Source organism: Mauremys mutica, chromosome 8 (assembly GCF_020497125.1).
Source record: "Mauremys mutica isolate MM-2020 ecotype Southern chromosome 8, ASM2049712v1, whole genome shotgun sequence".
NCBI classification, from domain to species: domain Eukaryota; kingdom Metazoa; phylum Chordata; order Testudines; family Geoemydidae; genus Mauremys; species Mauremys mutica.
Window position 1 is genome coordinate 100,985,581 of NC_059079.1, and position 16,445 is coordinate 101,002,025.

General features: G+C 43.4%; 1 protein-coding gene across 1 annotated transcript in view; it reads right to left on the bottom strand.

The window, feature by feature from the left end:
- TRPC7 (transient receptor potential cation channel subfamily C member 7) overlaps positions 1-13,456 on the bottom strand; it is a 364,174-nt gene extending 350,718 nt beyond the window's left edge. The window contains exon 1 of the mRNA XM_045026121.1: positions 13,346-13,456. The gene's annotated coding sequence lies outside the window, so the exon portion shown is untranslated. The remainder of the gene's footprint in view (positions 1-13,345) is intronic.
- Between the last annotated feature and the right edge of the window lie 2,989 nt (positions 13,457-16,445).

A 16,445-nucleotide genomic window follows, 5' to 3' on the forward strand; every position in this document is an offset into this window, starting at 1 on the left:
AACTGCAAAGAGAATAATTTATTCAGTTAATGTTACTTTTTTTTCCTCCCTCCACCCCATCCCAAGAACAGCTTGTGATTTTTACAAATGTATTTATTTGAAATGTATCTTGCAAATGTATTTAAAGCTAATTGCATACTTCAGCGCATGGCTGAACCGGAATATGATTCTAGCAGTGAGGGCTAGCAGAAATCAATGGGAATGCAGGATAGACCAAATTCTAGTAAAACAATGATTTCACTGATAGAAAGGTGATAACATCACTTATGACATTTCCCCTTGGGTTGTCTTAGGCCTGCTCTACACTAAGAAGGGGGGGTCGAACTAGGGTACGCAAGTTCAGCTACGTGAATAGCGTAGCTGAATTCGAAGTACCCTAGTTCGACCTACTCACCCGTCCAGACGCGGCGGGGTCGAACTCCGCGGCTCCCCCGTCGACTCCGCCACCGCCGTTTGCAGTGGTGGAGTACCGGAGTCGACCGGAGCGCTTCCGGAGTTCGAACTATCGCGTCTAGATCAGACGCGATAGTTCAAACTCCGAGAAGTCGAACTCACCGCGTCGACCCGGAAGGTAAGTGTAAACCTACCCTTAGTGTTTGCCTTTTACTGCCTGATCTCCATACTTTAGGATTTGCACAATTCTCAAACAACTTTTAGTTGTGCAAAAGTAGCTCAGCTCAAATTTGTGAACCTTTTATTATTGGGGGGGCCTGATTTAGCTTTTCTAAGGATCACTATTTACAATTGCTATTAAACTTGATGTTCTACCTGGGGGAAAGCCTGGATAGCCATCAAGATGGTGCCACCAAGGTTAATGCAGCACTGAAGAATGAAACTGCTGTTCCAGTGCATTGGCTCTGCTGCAGGTAGTACAGCAAAGACAGCTTGGTTTAAGCAGGCTTAGTGGTGTGGATGGACAAACCAGCTCAGAAAAAAAACCAGACTGGTAAATTGGGTGGCCTATATATAGCAGGCTACTTCCTCTGCTGCTGGATACAATGGACTCCAGGAGGAGCTACATTGATTTACTACAACAGATGAAGCTTTGTCCTTTATATATTTTCTCACTTGAATTTCTCGCTCTCACCTTCTTTACCTTTTCCCATGGTCTGTGCCCCCCATTCTCTGCTCCAGTTCTCTCTCTAATTTTTCCTGGAATAATTTATTGCATTTGCTCCTAATCAGAATTGTAAAGCAATGACTCAAGTCTGAGCTGAATTTCTGAACCACATTATTGGGGTGAAGTATCAGAGGGGGAGCCGTGTTAGTCTGGTTCTGTAGAAGCAGCAAAGAATCCTGTGGCACCTTATAGACTAACAGACGTTTTGCAGCATGAGCTTTCGTGGGTGAATACCCACTTCTTCGGATGCAAGCAGTCATTATTGGGGTGGGTATCATCATGAGCAAACCAAGTCTGCCATCCTAAGTTTTTACACATGTCCTGCAATCATAAGTTTTAAAATGCAGAAGATTGAATGATCACCTAGGAAATTATTACAATTACTGCCACCGCTTAGATTAGCACTGCAGTCGCAAACGAGTTTATATGTCAGGATATTCCAGTGAAAGATAGATAATGGGAAATGGATTCCCACAAAAGAAGGAAAGCATAGACCCACTCACTGGCCATTTTTTTCCTACAGCATCAGTACAGAGTTTTACCACCGGAACAACTATTTATGCTATGATATGTAAAGGAAGCTCAAAGAGATACAACGCATTCCTAAGTGGAAACGCTGCTCAGAAACAGGGGGCTGTCCAAAAAAACACCCATTGTAACAATAGTCTTTAATGCATCATGTGATCTTGCAGTTGAAGAGAAAAGTCCTTGCAGACAGCCTGCAGGCATTACCCTTTAGTGCTGTGATCCTATCATACCTCACAAGCTAAATAAGCAGAGTGACAAGGTGGGTGAGGTAATATCTTTTATTGGACCAACTTCGGTTGGTGAGAGACGTAAGCTTTTGAGCTTATACAGAGCCCTTCTTCTTCCTCAGCCACCTTGTCTCTCTAATATCCTGGAACCAAGACATCTACAACAACACTGCATAAGCTGAACAATGTCAGCCCCTCCCTCTAAACTCCCCTAGTGTTCTCAAACAGTTTCATATTCTCCCTAGTCACTATCACTTGTTATACTTACTGTAACATATGAGCCGTATTTTTATTATTATTGTTATTATTATTATTGTGTATATTTTGTTTGCCATATAAAAACAATAAAACTGTAGAAGGCTTTTCTCCCTCTTCCTCTTCAATTGTTTGTGATAAATATATCTTCGTGTTGGTACTTTCCCTCCAGGGCTATTACAAAGTGCTATTTGGGGAACAAAACAAAAAACTATAGTCATCAAATACACACACACACACACACACTTGATTTCTTAAAGAGGGTAAAATTGATTAATGGTTTTGGGTTCCCTAGCCCCCGCTAGAATTACTATGGCTTAGGACATGACCTTCACTTTCAGGTAAGTATTCTACAGCATTGCTTCTCAACCAGAGATACATGTCACCCTGGGGATACTAAGAGGTCTTCCAGGGGGTACATCAACTCATCTAGGTATTTGCCTAATTTTACAACAGGCTACAGAAAAAGCGCTAGCGAAGTCAGTCCAAACTAAAATTTCATACAGACAATGACTTGTTTATATTGCTCTATACACTATGTACTGAAATGTAAGTACAATATTTATATTCCGATTGATTTATTTTATAACTATATGGTAAAAATGAGAAAGTCAGTAACTTTTGAGTAATAATGTGCTGTGACACTTGTGTTTGTATGTCTGAGTTTGTAAGCAAGTAGTTTTTAAGTGAGGTGAAACTTGGGGGTACGCAAGACTAATCAGTCTCCTGAAAGGGGGAACAGGAGTCTGGAAAGATTGAGAGCCATTGTTCTACACTGTAGAATCTAGTGTGTGATTTGTAGCTGTTTCTAGATGTCTTGTTAATGTTTTTATTATCATTATTATTAAACCCTACCTTTTAACAAACCTGTGATACCTCCGTCAGTTATGGTTTGGGGATCAGAGATACTTTCCCTAGCTGTTGAGATGCATCCTTTTTTCTCCCTTTGAAATGCATGTCACTGTTTCTACACTGGCAGTTTTGTTCCTTTTCAACCCAATACAGACGCCTCAGGAAAAATGCCTGGTTTTCATTCAGAGAATGTACTTGGGGAGGGGAGAATGCTTCATGGAAAGGGGTTTGGAAGGTCCAGTAAGGACCCTGCAAAAAAATCTTGAGACTGTCCAGCTAAACACTCTCTGAGAAAGAACAGGCAGATTAATTCCAATGGGATTGTCAGGAATTGTATTTGAATCTAAGAAAAGGAAAAAATAAAATAGAAAAAAAAATCACATTCATCAGCCTTTACAGCTGCTGCTCCAGCTGCCTGAACATGAAAGTGCCTGTGACCTGGATAATCAAGCAGGGTCTCACTCACAGCTCTGATTAGGAGGAAAAGAAGAGCAGTGCCTTAAAAAAGGGCTCTCTTTTAGCTCAACTTTCCCCCTCCAACTATCACAAAACCACATAAATTCAGACACCAAATATGGCAGGATCAGGGCCGGATTTTAACAGGAATGCAAAATATGGCATGGAGGAGGGCAGGCATCGTCTCTTGCCTGGACTGTGTAAGCTGTGGACAGACGTGCAACCCCGCCACACAAGGAAGAACAGCGGCTACTATTAAGATGGTCCATTTGGAGCAACTTCCCTCTCCACTTCTTTTCAGAGGGAGAGTTAGAGCTACCGCTCTGCCCTCCTTATGCACCGGTCAGTAGAGCTGGCCAGCAGCATGAAGGAGTTCAGCTCCCTGATGTTAATTGGAGTCCCACAGCGAAATTCCATCCTACAGTATGCTCCTAAATATTTAGGTAGTGGCAAGTTATTTTTGGAACATGTAAACTAGAAAAAATTATAACTAGCTAATGTGCTACAGTGCAGGGCGTGCAAACCACTGAGAGGTCAATGCTGTTTCTATCGCTAAGGCAACTTCATATAGGCAGGTGGGTTCAGAACAGCATATGGGACTGACGTGAGGATTTCATACAGTGCAAAAATGTGGAATCAGGAAAAAAATAGAGCAGGGGTGGGCAGCCTGAGCCAGAATTTACCAATGTACATTGCCAAAGAGCCACAGTAATACGGCAGCAGCCCCCCCATCAGCTTCCCCTGCTCCCAGTGCCTCCCGCCCACTGGCAGCTCCTCAAATCAGTGCCTCCTCCTCCCTTCCCGCACCGCCTTATTAGCTGTTTTGTGGCATACAGGAGACTCTGGGGGGGAGGGGGAAGGAGAGAGGGCACGGCAGGCTATGTGGAGGGGGCAGGAAGGGGTGGAGTGGGGGCAGGGCCTGGGGCAGAGCCAGAGATTGAGCAGTGCACACCCCCTGGCACATTGGAAAGTTGGCGCCTGTAGCTCCAGCCCCGGAGTCGGTGCCTATACAAGGAGCCGCATATTAACCTCTGAAGAGCCGCATGTGGCTCCGGAGCCACAGGTTGGCCACCCCTGGACTAGAGGAAACTTTAATCACCTTTCTATACCATAAAAGAGTTATATTTAATTTAGGGTTTTCTTTTAGAAACTAGAAGTGTAAGAGAATCAGCTTACAAATATTTCACTATAAAAATATTGCTAAAAGATCTCTTTTTAGCTTCACATTTTATTTTTACAAGCAAGCCAGCAAAAGCTGGTTTCTTTGTATCCACTGCCCTTCCTTGGGTAACATGGCTCAGTAAAGTTTGTCAGTGTGCGCTGTTAACGAGCCTTTCCCTCCAGATTCACTCTCTTGCTTTGTCCCCTTGGGAACATTTATTTTCACCCCCCTCAAATCGTCTAAAACTGAACTGCGACAGAGAGCATTCGAGAGCAACAATGGCAAGTCACATTCTTTTCATAAAGATAAGAGTACCCAGCAATAAGGGCCCCGTGCTGCCTCCAATCCGTGACAGAACTCTTTGTTTAGAGCCCAACCATGGAAGGTGCTAAGCATCCTCAACTCCTGGTGATAATTTATGGTGGGAGTTGAAGGCATTTGGGAAGTACTTTGCCCCTCTCAGAGGTCCATGCACAGATTGAAGATATATTGTTGCATTAGAGCAGGGGTGGGCAAGGAGGGCCACATCAGGCTTGCAAAACTGTATGGAGGGCCGGGTAGGGAAGGCTGTGCCTCCCCAAACAGCCTGGCCCCCGCCCCTTATCTATCTGACCTCTCTCACTTCCTGCCCCAGACAGCCCCCCCTCAGAACCCCCAACCCATCCAACCCCCCCTGCTCCTTGTCCCCTGACTGCCCCCTCGTGGGACCCCTCGCTCCTTATCCAACCCCCCCAGGACCCACCCCCTATATAACCCCCCGCTCCCTGACTGCCCCGACCCCTATCCACACCCCCACCCCCGACAGGCCCCCCAGGACTCCCATGCTTATCCAACCCCCCCATTCCTTGTCCCCCGACCAGCCCCTGCTCCCTGACTGCCCCCTGGGACCCTCTGCCCCTTAATCCAACCCCCCCATCCAACCCCCCCTCCACTCCCTGCCCCCCTTACCATGCTGCTCAGAGCAGCAGGTCTAGCATCCGCACCGCCTGGCCAGAGCCAGCCCCGCCGCCGCACTGCCCCACCGCACAGAGCACTGTCCGGAGCGGGGACAGCGAGGGAGGGGCTGGGGGCTAGCCTCCTCAGCCGGGAGCTCAAGGGCCGGGCAGGATGGTCCCGCGGGCCGGACGTGGCCTGCGGGCTGTAGTTTGCCCACCTCTGCATTAGAGCTAAAACTAACAATATTTGTGTTATGCATCAACTTTGATTTAACTGGGCTTGGTTCAAGCGTCTTGGAATGAGGCAGGCGATATCTATAGGGATTACAATTTGGGATGTTTTAAAATGAACCATATATAAATTAATAGCCCCCCTCCAACAAATCATTTACACTAAATGATGCCAAACATCTACCTTAAAGCCACATAAAGACTTTCAGGTCTAATCTTATCTCTTAACCCTCCTCGTTGTTATTTGGTATCTCTAAATAAATGATCATCTTGCCATCGGCATTGGGAAAGCTCGCTGCTTCCTTGGGAGTTAAAGTCAGAGTTTCCATCTCAACACTCAACTGTCTAGGGAGGAATCCATACTTTTATATTACCTTATCCTCGTCTTGTGGATTCATTAAGACAATGTTTGGAGTAGAACTGACTTAAGAACCAGCCCTTCAAAGGGCTTCTTTTACCATAACAAAAAGCTCAGTATTAACCTAGGATCTGACTAGCTGCCACCCAGGCCTTGTCTCTAAAAGTTGAAAGGCCTGGGAGTTACGAGGAGCACACACAGCAGCTGCTGCCAGAGCTGGTGAACAGAAATAGCTTCAGGATAAAGAAAGTAGAATCTTTTCAGTAATCCTGACCTCTTAAAAATCCAGGAGGGTGAAGTTTTAAATTCTTGACCACTCTATCCTGTCAGCAATCGGGAATGTGCTGTGTTTCCTCATGTGTGGTGCAGCTTGTTTTCAGTCTGTTTCAATCTGGCAAGAAAGAAATCCCTGCAAAGTACTAGTGGCAGTAGCACAAATTCTAGTATGAGCAGATGGTGAGTGAGTCCTACCCAGTGGTGCAAGTAAGGAGGTACAGTCAGATATGCCGTACCATTAAGATATTTATCGCCAGTACGCCGTACCGGAAAGACACATCTTTACAACGGCGGGTCTCTCCCGAGAATTGCAGCAGTGAAAGGAGCAGAATGTGGGGCCGCCCCTCCCATGAGCCAGCGCCTCGTGCCGGCAGCTTCTCTGGCGCAGCTGTACCGGTACTGCCCCCAGCCCTGTCCTCCAGCGGGGCTGTACAAACCCCAGACAGGAGATGCAGCTGTGTGGAAGGGCTGGGGGTGGCACAGCCACGCCAGAAGGGCAGTTCCCAGGAGAGCCCTGCAGTTCAGAAATCAGCATCCGGTGCAGTGGGAGAACAGACTCCCCCTGCCCCCTCGCACCCCACCCAGGTAACATGAGATGGGGAGGGGATGGGGACAGCTTGGGGGCCCCAGGCTGGGGGCAGGGAGGGGAGGAATCATGTGGGGGGGGTCACACGCCCTCCCTTTAGCTGATGCCCCCCTTTGTCCCTTCCCTGAGTCGCCCATGCATACCGGTAAGAATTACAGTCTACTTGCACCACTGGTCCTACCTTCCGTTCTCCATATTATTATGTATTTGCATTGCAGTAATGCCTGAAAACAGTGAGCAGGGTCCCATTGTAAATGCAACACAAAGTCACTGCATGCCTCAGAGAATTCAATTTAGGATCAAATAGTCCTTATGTATTATCCATGGGGACATGATATTGCTTAGTGGATAGAACGCCAGACAGACTTTGGGGACCTGGTTTCTGTTCCTGGCTGTCACTGGTCTGCTGCCATAGGTGAGTCACTTCACTGTTCTGTGCCTCAGTTTCCCCATCTGTAAAATGGACATAATGATCATTATCTCCATTGAGCTCTACTGACAATAATCACTGCATAAGAGCTACACATTATCCACTGCCAGAGGCAGCTACTTTGTAGTGAAATACGTACAAGCAACGCCTTTTATAACATTAGAGATGGTTTGAACTCCAAAACTGTGGGGCTGGATGTGAAGCCCCTTCCACCAGTTTGCAAATGGCTGGTGAGTGGCTGTCTTCCAACATGACTTCAACACCAGGTGTGCCTATATCTGAATATCAGTTAAATCCACCTTGTGCTAAACTCATAAGCATGTGCTTTGGATGTTCTTGGGCAGAATGCTGTGCATCAAATGCATCTCTCCCTATTATACCTAGAATGTGGTTTTATAAAATCTTGGATCGGGACAGTAATTTTTTGCACCTGTTTGTAACTTTTGGAAGCACCATGAGTTTGCAAAAGATACTATACAATAAACGTACGAAGTGTAAGTACTAGATTTTCCCTGGCCCTGCACTGGTGAATAATGTAGGAAGAAGAGGAGCCCTCCCCTGTCCTGGTCTAAATCAGGGAGTGGAGACTTTAGGCTGAATGGCACTAACCTCCCCAGAGGACTCAAGGAGGAGCTGGTCAGAGCTCTGCCATTTTCTGCACTGACCAGCAAAGCTGGGCCAGCCTTTATTGGGGGCAGTGCTGCTGGAACACTCTTTATAGCGGGGGTGCTGAAGGTGTTTGGATTGTTATTACTACTTCAAGCCAGGGAGTGAAGCAGCACTCCCATTCCAACACCTCTTCATTCTCCCCTACCATAACACAGCTTGTGGATTAAAGGTACAATCTGACCCTAAGAGTGAAATCCTGGCCCCATTGGTGTCAATGGTTAGAAAGCATAACAAACAGACACACCTGCATACCGGGGCTGATTTTCAGAGACAAGCTCTGAAAGATGCAGAGAGGTGCCTTGGAATGATGATGGTAGTCAGATGCCTCACCAGTTTGGACACTTTTGAAAATCCCTCTGTGTGTCTCTCTGCATCTTTAGGCACTTAAATATCTTAGCATCTAAACCCCACTTGTGATGACACGATGCTCTTCTGTCCATACCTCAACTCCCTTCTCTCTTTACAAGGCAAATACTCGGTGTACCTTGTCTCATTAGCTCCCTAAGCACCATGGTTCAGATTAATACATTAGGCAATCTTGCTTGCTGCACACTCAGCTGCAGGGAGATTGACAAAGCAGTGGTTTCTGTAACAGGACAGGACGGCTCCAAGCTGGTTCTAGGAGACTGTGTTCTGCCTTGCTGGCGTGATTTTTTTGAAGCTGGCAGGGAGCTGACCTTGAGGAATGTGTGATTTAGAAGACACTAACAAACTGTCATACACAATTTCATCCCTTTCTTTGCACCAAAGATCGCGCCTGGCCGTTAGGTGCGCCTAGTAATACATTTATCTTCACTATTGGGAGGGCTTGTTTTAATGCCATGTTTAGTTATATCAATATCACCTGGCAATTTAGTTAGATTGGCGTATATTTTGTAGTGCCCCAGAGTTCCACCAGTGGAATTGACATCAGCATGTGATCCCATGTGTCTGTAGGAAATGGAGAACCTGCAGAATGGTTACATGCACTGTAGTATGGCTTTTACAAAATTCCAGCGGCTACAGCATTCTATTGTTCTGCCAGCTCAAGGACAGTGCATGCTGCCAGGGAAAGTTCCACCACCCTTAATAAGCACAACACCTGCTTTCTCTCTGTGGCCAGCCAACTCTGCTGCATGCTACACAGTGGGAGATAGGGTATTGCCTTTACATTGCTCCTCCCTACTACTTAGGGAGGTTAGCACCTGCAGCAGAACACTTAGTTACCAGGACTAGTGGCTTCCCCTCTCACTCAGAATAAAGAGAATCTAGAGATAATCCAGCAGGTTTCCTCCATGCTGTTGCATATTTTAAAAAGTATCATTCTTAAATCAGGATTCTGCTGAACTTTACTTTTAATAAGGTAGCAGGGAACTAAAGGCTAAATAATTTAATGCACCAATTTTTATCAAGTTATGGTTTAAATGTGCTTCTAAATGGACAGGTCTGCACACTTTTTCGTAGTTGAATGTTAGCTATAATAAGCACATGCTGGACACCTCATTCATTCAAGTCAGCATCCAGTTGTCAAAAACTGTTTTCTATTAAACTTCTTATTTATAGTGTCTGGTTATTCAAATAAAGCAGTGAAATATCCTGCTGCCTGTTATGTCTATAGTTCTTCTCAAACAGCCTCACTTATTTCACATATTATATTCTGTGTATTTCATACAACCCTATTTAAATTTCTTTTATGGTGAATACAATTTCAAGAGGAAAGTAAGGTCTTGGTTTTTATTATATATTTAAGTTTCTTCTTCAGTTGCATCAATATGAAAACTTTTTATCTGGAAAGAAACATTAGAAATAAGAATTGAGATTATTGAAGAATCTGGAGCTATGTTACATACCTCAGAGTACAAACAGAGTGTCTGGACCCTGCCTTTGAGAGCTCATATTCCAAAATTTGCATCTATTGCAATGAAGGAGCAACACAGTGTGGAAGGGATGTGTATGAAAGTCAGGTGTCAGTAACCAGACTTTCTGTAGATTTTTTTAAAAGCAACCAAGTGGTTTAAGAGCTCAAGTCCCATTCAAAGTCTAAGTACCTGAAAGCCAGCTGTTCAAAGGCATTTAGGCACCTTACCTATTGGACTTTTGAAAATCCTACTAGGTATCGATCTGCAACTTTAGATGCCTACATACCTCAATATGGCTCTCAGGTACTCTTAAAAGTAGGACTTAGGCATTTCTGAAAAGTTGACTCTGTGTGGCTAATCAAAGGCATGTGCATTGTGACAACATACAATTTATGATCAATAGATATTCATGTGCCATGTCATAATTCACTCATTTCCAGTGGGCTTCACAGTAGAAGTGGGTCTTAAGAAGGGATTAGAGTGAAGGGAAAGAAGTCACCCAAAGAGAGTTGGGGAAGACATCCCATCTGTTAGAGGGTGTGGCAGGAAGTTTGGCAGAAAATAGGGACATACTAGAGAATTAATAGGCCCTAGGGCATCAGCAGAAGATAACTGTATGCAGGAGTCTGTCAGCAAGTATGCTAATTGGGGTGTACTGTTCCTTTAACAGTTATTTATTAATTTTATTATTTGGCATATGCCAAGCCAAGCCAAGCCAGTTTTCTTATGAACAATGTTCAAGGCATGAAGACCTCCAGGAAGCTGAGTCATTTTGCAGTCCTCAGCAATGCGTGTCATGGTTTGTGCCTGTCCACCTTGACATAGTGGACTGTCTCTAAAATGCTACTGAAATGCTGCTGCAGCACAAATTCCATGTCTGGTACAAAACCAGTTCAAAAGACTCCATTGCCTTTGCGGTAAAAGTTTAAACAGTTAGATCCTAAATTTAACTGCAAATGTTGGCTGTGATTTTGGTCTTGTCACCATCAATATAATTGCAATGAAGCTACTCTGGATTTGCACAACTGTTAAATCAGATCCTAGCCTGCGAGATGAGGTTGAGAAGCTCAGACTATTCGGCTATAGTGATTGAGTCGTATTTGTAATCCTGTACTGAAATATAAAATGTACAACGCTCACATGACCATAATTTTAAGGGCATTAAAGGGAATCTGAATGTGGGCAAGAGAAGAAATATGCTAAGCTCGGTTAGGGACATGTGAACATTCCATCCTATAGATCCAGACCACACAAATCTTGTTAGTTCAAATGAATCCAAAATGACAAAGCAAAAGTCAGTCAAAACTGATGAGTTTCATTGGCTTCATATCAAACTGAAGCCACAAAACCTTGAAATGTTATTTGATAGAAAACCATAAGTCATGCCAGGATCACTTGGAGGTTCATTAGCCTTCACAAAAACTTTTGATAAACAGGGGTTGAGCTGTGATTAAACCAGGTGCATGTCACACAGTTCTTAAGAAAAATGAAAATAAAAAACCTACAACACAATGGTGTCATAAGTCTTCTGAAGGGGAAGCGTTGTGCCTGCCAGTTTTGCCAATAGTAAAGAAGATTGTGTGAATTTATTGCACAAAGCAATGCTTCCCCCCTTTGTTCCATTGTGGAAGTGGCGACTGGCCAGAGTTCTGTTGCCTGTTCTCATTGTAGAGCAACTCTAGCCAACAAGAGGACATCGTTTGAGCTTGTTTTGTCTGGCCACTTTCTGAGGCGGAGGGCAAGTTCAAGACATTGTGTGTGGCTTCTCAGTTGCAGGTTTAAGTGCAGTTAAGTGGGTTTGGGCTGAGAGAAGAATGACAGTTGAGAGTTACCTTAAGCAGGTATGTTTGACAAAGCAAGTCAATGTTTTTTCAGAAGAAACGTTCATTTTTCATGTTTGCAGGGTTTAATATGTGCTTTACAGCTCTAAAAATGGGGATAATACTGACCTCTTTTGTAAGGCCCTTTTAGATCTCTGGATGAAGAGCACTGTATGAGAGCTACATATTATTGAGTTAGGAGCAGGTTTCCACATGGGATAAAAATAGCCAATCATGAATTAATTTGCAAACTGACACCATCAAATTAGGCCTGAATAAAGACTGGAAGTGGTTGGGTCATTACTAAACCTAATTTCCCCTTACTGTTACTCACACCTTCTTGTCAACTGTTTGAAATGGGCCACTCTTATTACCACTACCAAAAAGTGGTTTTTCCTCCCTTGGTATCCTGCTGTTAATTGAATTTTCATTAGATTGACCTCACACTTGGTAAGGCAACTCCCATCCTTTCATGTATTTACACCTGCTCCTGTATTTTCCACTCCATGCATGTGACGAAGTTCTAGCCCACAAAAGCTTATGCCCAAATAAATTTGTTAATCTCTAAGGTGCCACAAGGACTCCTCGTTGTTTTTGCTGATACAGAGTAATACGGCTACCACTCTGAAACCAATCACGAAGGTTACTCAAGACACCAAACTCAGACTAGAAGACAGTTATAGAACCAGCATGATAATCCAAAGTACTGACTCACAGCCTAAGAAAGAAGATTTTGACTTGGGCCCAGTCTACACTACACAAATTAGGTTGGCATAACTATGTCACTCAGGTGTATGGAAAAACAAGTCTACGCATCAGAGAGGCATAGTTAAGTGAACTAAGCCCCTGTATAGACAGCACTAGGACAATGGAAGAATTCTTCCATCAACCCAGCTACTGCCTCTCACAGAGGTGGATTACCTGTGCTGACAGTAGAATCTTTCCTTCAGCATAGGTAGCATCTACACTGAAACGCTACAGCAGTGCAGCTGCAGAGCTGTAGCATTTGAAGCTTAGACATACCCCCAGTCACCTACAAAGCAAAGGTCTAATCATGAACCCATTCATATCAATGGCAGAACGGACATTGACTTTAATGGGAGAAGACCAGCCCATAAGAGATAATAGAGAATGAACAGAAGCATTGGACAGAGTAATCAACAGCTCAGGGGCTTGCAAGGCTTAAAATGATGAATAAATAATCCCCAATTGAAACTATTTGCTCAAACCTAGACTACAATCCCCACCAAAACTTTAGTTTTAGAGCTGTTAGCACCAAGTGAGACCACCATGAGTATTTCCCACACACTTAAGGAGAGCAACTGTCTGGCACCATCACTTGACAGCTGTTGGAAAATGTACTGCTCCTTAGGCATGAGCTGCTGAGGTTCCCCTGCCCTGCTCATTCTAGAACTGCTACAGACACTGGGCACCGTAGAGGAAATTAAATAAACCTTAAGGAGTTAGCAGAAGCTGCAGGACAGACATGCTGTACTCTGTGGCTGACATGAGAGTAAGTCATGTACAACTCAGTGACTGAAGCAAGAGCAATGTGAATGGAAAATAGATAGCCACAATGGCCATGGTATGGTGCACACTCACACTAGAGCATCCCCTGGCAGCGGGGCATGATGTCTCCAGGATCTTCATCTCCCACACCTTCTGCTGGTTATTTGGCTTTGGTGACAAGTCAGTCTCCCAGCTGAGAAGCTGTCTTTTCAGGCAACAAAAGCTCAAACCAACATCCAAAAAGTCTCTCATCCACTCTGCCCTTCTTCTGAGCTCTATCTTCAGCCTCCTTCTTAGCCATCCACAGTCACCTCACCAGCTCTAGCAGCAAGCATTAGCCCCTTAAACTGTATCTCTGACAGTCCTACAGACTGCAGCACCACCTCCATCAGAAGAACCTCTGTGGTTCCTAGTTTCCAACTGAATTCTTTCCCCTTTTATGAAGCCAGGTATCTACTAAGTTATCACCTGATGCCTCCCAGACCCACCTCTGTGGCTGAGAAGCAACTGATTAGTTACATCTATTGCACCTGTGCTGTAAATGATTGGCTATTAACCACTTTCCAGCCCATTTTGGGGTTTCACTCCCGTCAAAGGCAGATTTAAAATAACAGAGCTACAGGATGCATTTCCCTCTGGAAGCTGGTGTGCACCTACAGCTGTTTTTAGCCTGGAATTAGAACTGAGTAAATAACTCACCCTATATTAATTATTTGGTATATTTCTACATTTTTTATTGTTCATTAATGGTCCAAGAAAATTGCAGAATTGTGAAGTGTTACAGTTAGTTGAAATTATTTGTGAATTTCTTCTGTGAATAATTCAGTTGCTTTATTCACAAATTATTCTGTGTTTATTATGCACATAAATCATCCAGTTAAGAAACAGATACATCACCATATGACTTACATAATTAACCCACATTGCTCTATTTGCTAATTGTAAAAATCAAATATGTATAGCAAAATTTGCTTTTAGCAAACTGACTAAATTAAGCATTCACTTTTCATATGTAGTTATGCTAATAAAACTCAAATGTCTGTGGAAGGCGAGTGGAAAAGGATCATGAACATGATTGACTACAAATTCAGATTCAAATGAATATATTCATGGCTGTTCTTTCCCCCACTCCCCGGTCAGCAAGTCACTCAGCTCTGGTTAGAGCATATGTAGTTAACTCAAAATGTACCAGGTAGAAAATAGGAAAGTGTAATGTCTGATAGCATGAGTGTCCTTGCACTAATTATTAAGCATAATGAAGCCATTAAAAAAAAATAAAAAGGTAGCAATAGCATAGGAATCTGAATGAAACTAGCAAAAGGTGTTTAATATTAGTCGTGTATAGTTACTTAATTTATAGGCATTGGCATTGCTCTTTCCATTTTCTTCAGGGAAATACCTGTCTACAGCTGAGGTCCATGCTGTCAGCAGGAAGGAGTACTGTGCTAAGGACCATAACTCCAGAGGAAAGCTTCATGATGAATTTGGTGCCATTGTGTTGCAAAAGCTGCATGGTCAAAGTGCAGATAAGCTGTAAAATCTCTGTCAAGTCTGTAACATTTTTGCCACAAGGAATTTTTGCCAATGGTAATTAACATGAAATGAAATATCTGGGGACAGATCCTCAACTTGTGCAAACTGCCATAGCTCCGTTGAAGTTAACAGAGCAATGACAATTCATAACACCTGAGGATCTTGCCCCTGGATTCAGAACTATAACTTTAAAGGCTGCATTTGCTCCTAATGTACAATGGCAAAGTGGAGGTGTGCTGAGACCATTCTGAAATAATTTGTATTCAAGAGTAGTGCCACATTCAAAAAGGCATCATTTCATACAGCAATATCCTATCTTTAGGCATCAGAACATCTAATTGTTTATTTGTATGTGCACATAAAGCCACACTACACAAAGTGGGCTGTAGTACACAGTATTTCAAAATTGGGCTTATGCTTCGTTTTCCCCAGAGATCCTAAATGCTGTCTCACAAATGCATGATCTCAATCATATTCATGGTATCCTAGAGAAGCAAAGGGTGAACAAAACACAGTCAGTTACATCATGAGTCACAGTGGGGCCTCAAGGAAATGAGTGTTTCATTGCAATATGTGATGTTTAGCTGTAAATAGCTTTAATTACTTTTGTATAAAGTATAAAGGGTATAAAGTTTGAGAATGGTAGATTTATAGAGAACTAATTGTATGACCGACACACAATTTTATAACGGTAGTTCCTTTCGCTTGTGCATTTGATTAGGGAAGTTAAACCATATGGTGGAAGTGGTTTAATGACAGTGACATTAACTTTCTGGGACACTAAGAAATACCACCCAGTTGGAAGTAAATTAAAATCCATGAATGAAATATTATTGCGCCATCTAATTTATCAACACATTTCATCCTATATTAAAGTGCCATGTGCGACAGTGTACATTCAGGGCTAATGATTATAGGTCCGTGAAACAGTGCTAAAGCAAGACTCCGTACAGTTGTTTAGTAGTACAGAAAAAGCTTTGTTATCCGACATATTGGGAGAATGGGGGGGCGCCAGTTAATCAAAAATCCCAGTTAACTGAGAGTTATACTTACCAATGGAAAACTAATTTTCAAAGAATTGGAATATAAAAAAATGGGAGGATAGCTCTGTGGTTTGAGTATTGGCCTGCTAAACCCAGGGTTGTGAGTTCAGTCCTTAAGGGGAGCCACTTAGGGATCTGGGGCAAAAATCAGTACTTGGTCCTGCCAGTGAAGGCAGGGGGCTGGACTCAATGACCTTTCAAGGTCCCTTCCAGTTCTAGGAGATAGGTATATCTCCTATTGATATTATGAATAAAGTATAAAATAGTATACAGGTCCTCACCAATCCAGTAGTAGTGCTGCACTGCAGAGTAGTTGGTTTCAGGAAGCACTTATGTGTATACAGGTAACATTTTCTATAAAGTAGGTTATCTTATGCTACTGCGTATCACTATGGGCAGCGCATGGCGTACACCCAGATTACTAAAAATACACTTAACACTAAAACTATACTGAACATAATTGAATCTTTCTTTGATGAATCAGAAGGCACTTCAGGGTCTTGTAGTGCCTCAGGGTCATTATTATGAACATCAATTATCATTGTAGAGGTAGAGGGTGTAGGAGATTGGGCTGAATCTGTAAAATCCCTGATGTCAGCTTGCTTACTTATCTTCTG